This window comes from Lampetra fluviatilis, chromosome 48 (assembly GCF_964198595.1).
Source record: "Lampetra fluviatilis chromosome 48, kcLamFluv1.1, whole genome shotgun sequence".
NCBI classification, from domain to species: Eukaryota; Metazoa; Chordata; class Hyperoartia; order Petromyzontiformes; family Petromyzontidae; genus Lampetra; species Lampetra fluviatilis.
The window spans coordinates 3,119,503-3,131,088 of NC_136322.1; positions in this window are offsets into that span (position 1 = coordinate 3,119,503).

An 11,586-nucleotide genomic window follows, 5' to 3' on the forward strand; every position below is an offset into this window, starting at 1 on the left:
AGCCTACTCTCCGACGAGGAGGAAGAGCTCGCCATTGCAGTAAGGGGACGGGCAAGGGAGCCCCAGAGACCCAGCGAAACAACTCCGGGGTGGGTAGCTGGGTTACAGACCGGCATGGGAGATATTGCTAGCCAGGTACACCAAGTACGCGAGGAAGCAAATAAAAATGTGAAGACCCTCCAGTCTGAGATGGGTGAACTACGCTCGACAGTAGGGGGACTAGCCGGGAGGGTGTCCCAATTAGAGTCCGATGTGGGGCAACTGCGTACTGGGGGAGGGAGAGGGAGCGGACAGGGGACCCGCTACGGAACCGCCCCCCCTCCCCGGGCATGTTATATGTGCGATCGCCGAGGGCATCTAGTGAGAGACTGTCCTGAAATCACCCGAGCTCGGCAGGCGCGGGGGTTAAACTCCAACGCCTCCTAGTGAGCGGACCAACTAGGGGTGCAATCGACGCGGTCCCGATACAAATAGACGATAATGAGAATAATGGCGAGCGAGTGATCTCCACACAGGTTCCAGCAACAACGCCCACGGAAACGGTGACTCCTGGCGACTGGCTACGGGAGCTGGTGGCGGGGATCACGGGGGCCACGTCGCTGGTGGAAGGGGAGGTTAACGGAGTGCGTACCCGAATCCTGCTAGACACGGGGGCGGTGGCCTCGCTCGTGAGCGCAGCGCACTGCAGCGCGATCGGGGTCGACGTGCGTCACCTGCAGGCACCGGACCGCGCGCTGCACACGGCGAGCGGAGCCGGAATGGGGCTGCTGGGGAGAGCCACCCTAGAGGTCCGCATAGGCAGTCAGGTGTGCACCCAGGAGTTCTACGTGTCGAGTGCGTTGTGTCACGAGTGTATCGCAGGTACCGACCTCTTAGAACGGCTGGGACTCAACGTGCAACCCCGCCAGCGATGCGCCACCATGGAGAGCAACGGCGAGCGGATACCGTTCTTGGGACGAGAACCGACGCGCCCCCGCTTCGCACCTGTGGCCGCTATCCTGGCGACGGCAGTCACCATCGGCCCGCTCACCGAGATGCTGGTGCCGGTGGCAACATTCCCCACCGACCCCGCGCTCCGACCATCAGGAGAGGTAATGCTAACTCCTCACCCGGAGTTGGCAAAACGGTATGGGATAGTGGGATCCGCCACGTTGGTAAACGCAGATGGGGACCGATTGTTTATGCGGATGTTTAACCCCCACAATACCCCAGCGATACTGCGACGACGCACCCCGATAGCCACCGTACACCCCCTGCACGCACGCCACTCTAACGACTCGGTATTCGCACTCTGGGCGGAGGACCCCGGGCGTTCTGAGGGTGACCAGGACCTGGCCTGGCGAGTCGGCCCGACTCCCCGAGCCGAGGTCGTTCCCCTGCTCGACGCGTTACATGTACCATGGGCGGATGTACCTAAGGGAGAGGCCGATCGGCTGCGCGAGTTACTGCGGGAGTATGCCGACGTATTCAGTGAACACGACTCGGACGTGGGTCGGACCGATCTTGTTAAGCACCAAATTGACACCGGTGCAGCCCGACCCATCAAACTCCCTGCATACCGAGTGGGCGCACCCGAACGCACCCAGATCAAAGAGGCGGTTGAGGACATGCTTCGCGATAACATAATTCAGCCCTCGGCGAGCCCCTGGTCAGCCCCAGTGGTACTAGTAACGAAAAAGGATGGGTCAACCCGGTTCTGCGTCGATTACCGTAAACTGAACGCAGTCACGCTCGGCGACGCCTTCCCCATACCCCGGATCGACGACACTTTTGACAGCCTCGCCGGAGCGCGATATTTTTCCACCCTCGATCTCGCGTCCGGGTACTGGCAGGTGGAGATGGCGGAGGAGGATCGGCCGAAAACCGCATTCACCACCCCGATGGGACTATTCGAGTTTCGAGTACTCCCGTTCGGACTCACCAATGCACCCGCGACGTTCCAGCGGCTGATGGAGTTGGTGATGCGGGGTTTGCAATGGGAACAGTGCCTGATTTACTTGGACGATGTGATCGTGTTCAGTAGATCTTTGTCTGAGCATTGGTCCAGGCTTCGAGAGGTGTTCCAGCGACTGCGAGCGGCTCATCTCAAGCTCAAGCCACGTAAGTGTTACATCGCACAACGCGAGGTGGGGTACCTCGGGCATCGCGTCAGCGAGGCAGGCGTGCGTACCGATCCGGAGAAGGTACGCGCCGTAGTGGAGTGGCCACGGCCAAGGAATCTGACGGAGATCAGATCATTTTTGGGGCTCGCCACCTATTATCGTCGATTTGTAAAGGGATTCAGCGAGATTGCACGCCCCCTCACCCAACTCACCTCCCCTAAGCACCCCTATCAGTGGACGGGGGCCTGCCAGACGGCCTTCACCACTCTCAAAGACCACCTCACCCATGCCCCCACCCTCGCTTTCCCCGATTTTACCACCGATTTTATTTTGGACACCGACGCCTGCAGCAGCGGGCTGGGCGCGGTGTTGTCACAGGTACAGGATGGGACAGAACGTGTCATCGCGTACGCCAGCCGGACCTTGAGTGGGGCCGAGCTGAACTATTGCGTGACCCGCCAAGAGTTGTACGCCGTGATTTTCGCATGCAAACAGTTCCGGCCGTATTTGTACGGCAGGAGATGTCGCGTACGCACTGACCATTATGCTTTGCAGTTCCTTCTTACATTCAAGGAGCCGCGGGGGCAGATGGCCCGGTGGTTGGCGCAGTTGCAGGAGTACAACCTGCAAATCGAGTATCGGGCTGGCCGGACGCATGCAAACGCGGACGCCTTGTCGAGGCGACCCACGGTGTACGCCGAGACAAGGGCGGAGGAGGCCTGCCCGTGTTTCACGGGGGGACGCTGCCGGCAGGCAACGGACCCCCGAGCGGCCGCGGCCACTGACCCCCCCCCAGCGAGAGAGAGTGCAGTGTGCGCCACAGAGGCCCTCACAGGTGGCACCGAGGATCCCGTCGACCGCCCGGCAAGCGCGGGACCCGCGGCTCGGGACCCGATCGGACGGATCCAGGAGGACGTCGGCTGCGCCTTCCCGGGCCTGAACGACGAGCAGCTGAGACAGACCCAGCAGCGAGATCCCGATCTGGCGGCAGTGGAGGCGGCCCTGCGGGAGGAAAAGAGCGCCCTACCAGGACCCTGGAGCGGTTTGTATGCCCGGTTGTGTGTGCAGAACGGAGTGGTACGGGAGTTAACCGAGGCCGGCCAGCCGGGGTGCATCTGTGTTCCTGCCCAGGTGCGACCCCAGCTGCTACGGCTGGTGCATGACCACCCACTCGGGGGCCACGATGGGGAACGACGCACGCGAGAGACCCTGCGTCGCCAGTATCTCTGGCCCAAATTGGCACAAGACGTGGCGGCCTGGGTACAGGGCTGCCGCGCCTGTCAGCAGTGCGGGCCGAAACCGGCACGATACCAGGTACCCCTAAGGCCGTTCCGCGTCAGCCGCACGAATCAGCTGGTCGGGATCGATCTACAGGGGCCATTCCCACGATCCCATCGAGGCAACCGGTATATTCTAGTCGCAGTAGAGTATTTCACCCGCTACCCCGTGGCAGTGGCCATCCCTGATAAAACGGCCTTGGTGGTGGCCCGGGCATTCGTGGAACATTACGTACTCAAGCACGGGATCCCAGAACGAGTCCTCACCGACCAGGGTAGCGAGTTCGAGGCCGAGCTGTTCCAGGCACTGTGCCGAGAATTCGGAATCCAGAAGGACCGAACCACAGCGTACCACCCCCAGGCGAATGGTATGGTAGAACGCATGAATCAGACCCTAGCGGGGAAACTCAAACGTATGGCGGCTGCAAATCAACGGGATTGGGACGAACACCTCCCCTACGCCCTTTTCGCCTACGCCACCACCGTACACACGTCGACGGGGCAAACCCCGTTTTTAATGATGTTCGGCCGTGAGTCTCGTTTACCCGCAGATCTGCTATTCGGCGTCCCTTCCCCCCAGCCGGAGGAGGGAAGCCGCCCCGTGGAACACCTGTTGGAGACCCTGCGAGAAGCCCGAGGCCGAGCATACCCGCAAGGGGAAGCCGCGCATCGGCGGCAGGAACAGGGCACCCGACCCCGCATGGAACCCCCCTTATTCCTGACAGGTGCTAAGGTGTGGCTACACACCCCTCGCATCGGGGCCGGGCAGGTGGGGAAACTGACGACCTACTGGCGGGGACCCTGGACCGTGGTGCGGCAGATATCCCCCTGGACGGTACTAATCTATGGCGGGGAGAGGGATCGAGAGACGGTGGTCAACGTCCGCCGCTTAAAACCGTGGAAAGCGGCCCCGGCGAGAGAGGACCCCGTCACCCGAAGGCCCCGAAATCCCGGAGTACCCGCACCCCTCGTGTTGGGGGGCCTCGCACACTACATGGGCCCCGTCGGGCCCCCGAGACGCCCCGATCCAGTCCGGAGAAGACGCGGACGACGGCCACTAAACCCTTCCGCTGCTGAGTTTGTGCCCCAGCCCACAGGTGCCGGAGGACGGGGAGAGCCGCTGGAGTGGAGGAGGAGACCGCCGCAGGAGCTACAGAGGACGGAACCACCCGCCCCGAGGCCAGCCACCAGGTCCGGACGGATCCCCCGGACCCCGCAACGTTTCCTCGTGGGCGCGGCCCAAGCGAGGTGCTCCAGTCAACCCGGGACGGGGACTGGCACCTCGGGGGGCTATGTGATGCCGCCGCCACGAAGCCGTTCGGCAGGCGCCCAAACCCCCGACTTCGCCACCACCAAGCAACGGAGCCAACCCCGCGTCCCCCTCACCTCACCTCACACGAACACACCCGCACGCATTCCCCCCCCCCCCCATAGAGCTCCGAGGGGAGGTCACCTGGCCGACCGGTTTTTATCCGAGAAACCCCTATCGGGGTTAACTCTCACGGTTTCCGGCGATCAGGGAATTGGACGACCTCCCCCGTGCTACGTTGCGCCGCGGCGCTGCGACCAGCCGTAATATGGTGTGGTCGCGGCATGGGGCATTCGGCCACCGCGGTTGAGGTGCATTTTCCCCCCACACACACCCCCACGGGTCGACGGGGCAAGCAGGGGAGGGACGGGACAGCACGAATAGCGGGACCGCAGGAGCTGTTGCGCATAGTCATGGAGGGTTGGGATAATTACGCTTGAGCGCGCAGGCACCATTGTTAGGGGAGTTTAAGGATAAGGCTATTAGTATAAATAATTGGGAGAGGGGAGGCGCGCGAGGAGCCATGCACAGCTTCCCACGACGGGCCTTTGTGATGGACACCGCCGCATAAACTGCGATAATGGGGGGGGGGACCTGCGTGAGAAAGGGATTGATTGGAATTTGCGCCGCGCAGGTTGAGCATTAATTAGCATATCAAAAGCGCCCGGAACGGCGGTGCGCATGCGAGAGGGTCGCGAGCCTATTGTCCAGAGTCGCATTCCCTTTGAGGTGGGGAGGGTAAATGGGGAGCGCAAAGGGGAAATCGCTCTCTTGCTCCGAGAAGCCAACGTCCAGGACTGCCCCAGCTCTGCCCTCCGGACGTCCGTGCGACGTGTCGAGGCGAGCAGCGAGGAAAACCCACGGAACGTCGAGTGCCTCAAACCGTGAGTAAGGAGGTAAAAGTGTTTCGTGAACGATAAATAGGGAATAGGTTCCGGGTTAGTAGAGTAGGCAGCCTCGTCGATTCATACTGAATCAACAACCAGTCCCACGTAGCAGACAATAAATCATTAATAGCTGATCGTGGCCTCGTGTGATTTCGTGTTATAAGTGTGAACGCGTGTGGTACTGTGTATGCGTAAGCTCGCGGCGTGCGTAATCAGCGTACCCCCGGTGCGCGATCATAACGTGAGCGGCGAGGGTTGAGTGAGTGCCGCGCAGAGCTGTGTGTGGGTGTGCGCGTGCGTAATTAAACATGCCTACTACGCGGACCCGCGGGGGAGGGGAATCCTGGAGCGACGGCTCTCACCCCATGGGTGAAGAGCGCAGCAGCGGTTCGCCTAGCAGCGAGGGGGCGAGTAATGAGGTTAACCCGGCCGTTAGGGGTACCGAGGGAGGGATCGCGGGGGCTAGCGACCCTCACAAGAGGCCCGATGGTGACGGCCGACACCAGCGTAGCGGCCACGGGTGTGAAGCGTGGGCGATTCGGCTCCTGTCCTAGGAACGGAATCCGCTCCCCGCTGCCCTCCACCGTAGCGCATCGTTGCCGGGGCTGTACGTTAAGTCCCAACTTTTCCAGGAGGTCCGTTCCTGCAATGCACTCGTGGCACAACACACTCGAAACGTAGAATTCCTGTGTGCACACCTGGTTTCCTAGACGGACCTCGAGGGAGACCTTCCCCAGCAACCCCATCCCGGCTCCGCTTGCCGTGTGCAGCGCGCGATCCGGGGCCTGCAGGCAGCCCACGTCCACCCCGAGCATGCTGCAGTGCGCGGCGCTCATGAGAGAGGCCACGGCGCCCGTGTCCAACAGGATCCGGGTGCGCTGCCCGTTCACCTGGCCTTCCACCAGCGACGTGGCTCCCGTTATCCCTGCCACCAGCTCCCGCAGCCAATCGCCCGAGGTCCCTGCGCCCTTGGGTGTTGTCGTTGTAACCTGTTTATGGATCACTCGCTCGCCATTATTATTACAGCTGGTTTTGGTCGGGTCCACGTCGATTTCATCCCCCGGTGGTCCCCTCTCTAGGGGGGGCTTAGTGTTTGACCTATGCATCGGCCTCGCACGGGCGAGCTGAGGGCAGTCCCTCATGAGATGCCCTCGACGGTCGCACACATAACACGTCCTGGGAGGAGTGGCGGCTCTGTGGCGAACTTTCTGCCCACTCCCTCCTCCCCCCGTGCGCTGTTGCTCATACTCTGCTTCTAGTCGGGCTATCCTTCCAGTTAGCCCTCCTACCGCGGAGTCTAGGTCCCCCATTTCGGATCGGATGGTCTCAACGGAGGATTGCACCTGGGTTACCTGGCCGGCTATATCTCCCATGCCGGTCTGTAACCCAGCTACCCAACCCGGGGTTGTCTCGCGGGACACGGGAGGTTCTCTTTCCCGGCCCCTTACCGTCCTCGCGAGCTCCTGTTCCTCCTCCTCGTCTTCCGAGAGCAGGCTCGCAATGGCGCGCTCTCGTCCCAGCCCCCGGAGCTGCGCGCGTTCGCTGTGAATTCTTTCACACTTACGTGCGCGCTCGACAAGGGTGTTAAAGGGAAGACGTGGGCAGCTCATGTCTGGCTGCCACCACGCCGTGCGAGACAGGTACCGCTGGATTTTCTCGGCAGCCAGTTCCTCAATAACCTCAGTTGCGTACCCCGGGCGTGCGATCTTTGTTAACTCGCGCACATCCTCGGCGTAATCACGGAGATCTTCGCCAGGTTGGCGACGGCGCGCCTCTAAGGCCGATTTTGCTTCCTCCTCGTCACGTGTGCCAAAACGCTGATCGAGTCGGCGCATCAGCTCCTCTAGCTGTGTCTGTGCGCTCGCGGGTAACGCTTCTACAAAATCGGCTGCCCGCCCATCAAGATTCATATTAAGTTGACGTACTGCCTGCGCGTCCGTCCATCCATTAATTTCCTTGGCCCCTAAGAGATTTCGGGCGAATGCCTTCCACGAAGGGGCCCCCCGGCCGGTAAATATCAGTCTTATTTTAGCGTGAGGTAACGCGGGGGTCCGTACCGCTTCCGACACCAATTTGTGGGGGTCGCTAGCCCCCGAGATCCCTCCCTCGATAATACTAACGGCCGGACTAACATCATCAATCGCCCCCCCGCTGCTAAGCGAACCGCCGCTAGGCTCCTCACCCAGGGTGTGGGAGCCGTCACCCGAGGATTCCCCTCCACCGCGGGTCCGCGTAGCAGGCATGGATAACCACGCACGCGCACACCCACACACAGCTCTGCACGGCACTCACCCAGCCCTGACCACTCACGTTAGGATCGCGCACCTGTGTTACACACGTCGTGAACGTGCGCGCACACACGCATACAGCTCCACACGCGATACCCACTCCTGCGCCGCTCTGCGCCGCGCTGGCCGCCCACGTTACGATCGCGCACCTTGGGCACGCCGATTACGCACGCCGAGAGCTTACGCAAGTAACGAGCGCACGCAAGCGGGGCACACGCCGACACGACGACTCGTCCCCTCCCCCACTCGCGCGTGCACGTCAACACAAATATCGTACAAGGACGATTCTCCTCTCACACGGCTGCGTAGTCACGCCAACACACCAAAAGTGCTCTCCCCGGGCGTTAACGCACACACCTCCGTACCCGCACAATCGTACAGAGACCACGGCCTTTATGCGTACAACGACCACACACTCGCGAATGCAGTGCACGCTAATACCACGTTCCAAAAACACCCAACAACACGGTTTTGTTACTACGCTCGAGATTTTATTAGCCCTTGCTAACCAACCGAGCCACCCGTGTGTGTGTGCGGGACAGCAAGGCGCTTCTAACCCACACTCTGGTGCCGTGTAGCCCTATTCTATGCTGCGCTCTCTGCTAAACCGCTTTCCTACTCGTCCTTACCCCGAACTAACCCTCTCCTACGGATCCTACCCTCCGCTCTGAGGTGTTGTAAGGCGCGCAACACGATACCGTCTGTAGTCCTTGGTGACCTTGCGGCGCTCAGATCGTCCTGCAGACAATCTAGCGGCTCGCCCGATGACTCCTTCGTCGCTGACCCCGTGTCCAAACTCCAGAAGAAGAGAGTTCCCTACTGCCCCTGCGTTTTCTTTTAAACTATTCACATCAAAGGCTAGGAGCCCCCGTCCCGACCGCCTTGGTCTCTCGACCAATCCTGAGCCTAGGATTTCCCGCTCTTTTGCGATCCCGCCGGCCTTTGAACTTTCGACCAATCAGTCGTCCCGGGTCCTGATCCCAGCTATCTGCCTTGCTGACCCGTGTTTGTGTTTGTATGCGTTTCTAACTGCGGGGCTCTCTGAGCTCGCCGTGGTCGTGCGATCTCAAATCCGCCCACGGCGCCGCAGTGTTACTTGGCCTGGGAAGGGTCCTGTCCAATTCCCTGGCCCTTAGAAACCGTGGGGTAACCCCCCTAGGGGGCCCTCGGGTGAAAACTCAGGGTAGGTGACCCGACCACGAGGCCCTACGTGGGTGCGGGTGCGTGTTTATGTGGGGGGGGTGATGGGGGGCAGTGCGGCGGTGGAAGCCGGGCGGCTCCCTGGCTCGGCCGAGCGGCCCCGTCGCTGTGGCACCACAAGTGCCGTGCAGAGCTGTGTGTGGGTGTGCGCGTGCGTGGTTATCCATGCCTGCTACGCGGACCCGCGGTGGAGGGGAATCCTCGGGTGACGGCTCCCACACCCTGGGTGAGGAGCCTAGCGGCGGTTCGCTTAGCAGCGGGGGGGGCGATTGATGATGTTAGTCCGGCCGTTAGTATTATCGAGGGAGGGATCTCGGGGGCTAGCGACCCCCACAGCTGAAGTAGCCGCAGCTGGTGGTTGAGCAGGAGCAGTTTCCGCCATCTCAAGACGTCGCTTTTATCGCCTCGCCTCTTTGAAATCGAAATCAGCGCTCTCACGAATGCGAAACGAGCGTCCTCCAGGCCCAAGGTTATTATAGAAGCGGCGTACTGAATGCGGACGTCGCTGAGATCATCCAGCACTCAGATCTAGTGAGGGAGTTGCCACCATACTCACTGTGTTTATCACGCCTGCCTTTGGGCTCGATTACTCCCGTAACGTTCATACTTACATGCATCTAGTTGATACATTATCACGAAGATCACTTCTTTAATGTACGTTACTTATGCAATATACGACAATGCTCACGATATAAATTATAATTCAAAACAAGTGAACAACCAACATTTGGGAGACATTGTTCGGTCAGGGCATGATATGACGATTGTCGGTTTTCAAAAGTGTTACTGATGAACACTATTTAAAACGCACTCGAATTTTTTGCAAGACAAGATGCTTCAACAGACTACTCATATTTAATTCCAACGAAATATTTTCTATTTAAGTTTTGCCTCGCGCGCTCGCGATTCCTCCTCTCGCGCTATGGTGAGGACTGCGCGCCATGTCAACAGTCCCTTGTCACCGAACTTTTAACTGGACGTTTTAATCGAACTTTGAAATGAATAAATATATGGATTTTCAGATGGACAACAAACTGAAGAAAATTACTCAAAATTAACCGACATTAAATAGAAAGTTTAACATTTTACGTGGCAAGAGGTGAGTAGCTCACGCACTGCAGAAGGGTCGCGCGCCTTGAACAAGATCGAGGCACGGTGCACAATCATCACCACTCAAATTCAACTCAAGTGACTCTGCAGTCGAATGTTTAAAGAAAATATATAATCTTACGTTTAATGCACCGACAGAGTTGATATTCTAGGAGCGCAGGATGGTTCATGCGATGGGTTGTTTTTACTGCAATAAGTAACACGTATTGACTGCACTAAGTAACACGAATGAGTAATCATTGGAAAGATGTTATTAACCATGTAAAAAATATTTAACTACACATATTTGTACCATCTTATTTGACAAGTAATATTATACTTTACCGAGTGTTGACATCCCCAGCGTTTACCAGTACTTTTTTGCTTACTATCAGCTAACACCGGCCACAACCCTGAGCTGATGTGCTCATTTGATCCCTTTTCTGACCGCTCAAAAAGAGCGAGTTTTATTCTTTAAAAAACACGATTCTTTCTTCCAATAGGCATCCCAATTTATTCTAAACCATGTTCCATGATTGATGCAATGTTGGAATGCTGCTCAAATACCGTTCCTAAATTAGACATAAAGGGTATCTGGAATGAGCAGAGCATTCGTTTAATTGCGAGCAATTTGGGACGAGGGCAACTCGACGACGGTGTCCTTATTAAACAGGACCCTGCGGGGTGGGCTGGTAGGAACGAATAACCAAATAATATAAACATAATGTATTATTACACTTGTTAAGCCAGGGAAGCCCCACTGAGTCAAAAGGTTTTTGTAGGGTCCTGCCAAGTGTTTGCAGTAGGGGGCGATGTTGCTACACCTAATCGGACGATACGAAGGGAGAGATTGAGGCCTAGTTCTAGGCTTTAGGCCTAGCTGTATGCTTTAGGGCGCTGTGAGTTAATTTTTAATTTAAATGTTTTAATGATTCATGTAAAAGTTTTAAATTTAAATGTTTCTATTTAAAAACATGAGGGAATGTAACATTGTTAAACATAACTCCCTTTCACACACGCGGGGGTACGACACGAATGGAGAGTTTCAGGCCTAGTTCTAGGCTTTAGGCCTAGCTGTAGGCTTTAGGGCGCTGTGAGTTTTTTTTTAATTTCAAAGTTTTAATTAAAAGCTATCTCAGGGAATTATTAGGGCGCTGTTAGTTGTTTTATTTAATTTCAAAGTTTTAATTAAAAGCTATCTCAGGGAATTATTAGGGAATGTTACACGTGTTTAGCCAGGAAAGCCTCATTAATTTAAATGTTTTAATTAAAAGCTGAGGGAATTATAAGGGAATGTTACACTTGTTTAGCCAGGATAGCGTCACTGAGTCTAAAGGTTTTCGTAGGGTCATGCCAAATGTTTGCAGTAGGGGGCGATGTTGACGGACGGACACATTCATCTATTGGTGGTCTGGTCCACTTCGTTCCTACCAG